The sequence below is a fragment of the Chelonoidis abingdonii genome, chromosome 3, assembly GCF_003597395.2.
Source record: "Chelonoidis abingdonii isolate Lonesome George chromosome 3, CheloAbing_2.0, whole genome shotgun sequence".
NCBI classification, from domain to species: Eukaryota; Metazoa; Chordata; order Testudines; family Testudinidae; genus Chelonoidis; species Chelonoidis abingdonii.
Window position 1 is genome coordinate 101690844 of NC_133771.1, and position 1866 is coordinate 101692709.

The 1866-nt window shown below is 39.6% G+C and overlaps 1 protein-coding gene across 11 annotated transcripts in view; it reads right to left on the reverse strand.

Moving 5' to 3' along the window:
- The window catches only part of PTPRK (protein tyrosine phosphatase receptor type K), a 656446-nt gene that overhangs the window by 268049 nt on the left and 386531 nt on the right, over positions 1–1866 (reverse strand). The window lies entirely within an intron of this gene.

The window sequence follows — 1866 nt, forward strand, 5'->3', positions numbered from 1 at the left end:
CGGGTGTTGCTAGGGGAAAATTCTTCCGACGAACGTGCACGCGGCGCGCGAACACCTACTTGTAATGAATATGAGCAAGCACTCAAAGAAGAAGCACAGGTTAAAGATTATTAGATAAATAACATTTATTCAAGGGACTAATGAAATTCATCCTAAGGTACTTAAGGAACTAGCTGAAGCAATCTCAGAGCCGTTAGCAATTATCTTTGAGAACTCCTGGAGGATCGGAGAGATCACAGAAGACCGGAGAAGGGCACACAGGTGGAATGATGACTGGAAGAGACATCTTCCTATGACACCTAGTCTATCCCATCTCCTGGAGCATGATGCTGAGCATATTACTTAAAATATGCTAAGAAGGGCAAACAGTCATCATGCCACTACAGATCCTGCTAGAAGCTGGTGAATATATGAAGATATATCTAACACAAATAGATAGCATGAACAAAGAGAAGGCAAGTAAAAAATCTCCTTTGGACTATTCTCCACAAGGCTTGGTTCAAAAAGCATCTTGATGTCTGGATGTTTATTTAAACAGCATTAGTCAAGAACAGACCATTGTGAGGTCTCTATTACTTCTTTGTTCATTTTGTTCACATACACTTCATTAACAAATTTTTAAGTGGTACCTTCTATATCTGGAAGACCTCACTAAAAACAGACTTTGGAGGGCAAAACAAGGAAGAAAAGTTAAGAACCTTTTTTCAAACTCATAAAAAGGTCCATGCTGTTTTCAGATAAAGCTTCAGATTATTTCTTACTTTAGTCAAACCTATGCCTCCATTCATATTTTTAAGTTCCTTTCTTATAATCACCTTTTTGTTATATCCAGTTCTCTTTTCTCTATTAAGCACAGGGGTATGCTGCAAGGTGCCTCAATATTTCAGCAACTTTCTTATCTTCGTGACAACACTGAATGGGGTTCTACTTTGCAGTTTAAATGTTAGGTTTTCTATCCTCGTTTGCCTGTGTTGTTCTCTATCTCTCTTTCTATTTCTCTCTCTCTCTCACACACACCCCCCCTCTGCCTCTTTTGGTTTTATAGGTTGTAAACAGGTCTCACATAGGCTTCAACCAAAGACTTGGCATGACACTTCGCTCATTTTTCAATCAGTTTTTTGCACGTCTTTCTCAAAATGTTTATAACTTTTATTGATAGTTGTTGTGCATTCAGGTCTGTCCTTAGCCATGTCTTCAAAAGTTATCAATATTTATGTTGCTTTGAAGTGTTTATACTGACTGCCCTTCCTGTGCTTTCTGAGTTTTAGATTGCCACAGAAGACTTTTTTCAAGAGTGTCACCCCTCATTCTGATAATATGACCTGTCCAGCTAAGCTGATATTTGATAATCCTTGCCTTGATGCTGGCTGATTTGCTCTCTGAGAGATGTTAATTTTGGACGCTTTGTCTTGCCAATGGAACTTCAGAATAGAGTGAAGACAGTGCATGTGGATTTTTTTTGAGTTGCTTGATGTGTCTTTTGTAAACTGGCCATGTTTTGCACCTGTATAAAAGGGATGCTATCACTGCTGCTGCACAGTACATCATCAGTTTTGTTGACAGTCTCATGTATGCTGATTGAGTATTCTATGGTGAAGTCTTCAGAAAGACTGGCTTGCCATTTGTATTCTGTTTGATATTTCTTAATTTGAGGAACTGTCACTTGAGGAGATACTGCCAAAGCATCAAAGAATCCTGTGGCATCTTATAGACTAACAGATGTTTTGGAGCATGAGCTTTCGTGGGTGAATACCCACTTCGTCGGATTCATGTAGTGGAAATTTCCAGGGGCAGGGGTGTGTGTGTGTGTGTGTGTGCACGCGCTGCAAGAAGCTAGAGATAACGAGGTTAGTTCAATCAGGGAGG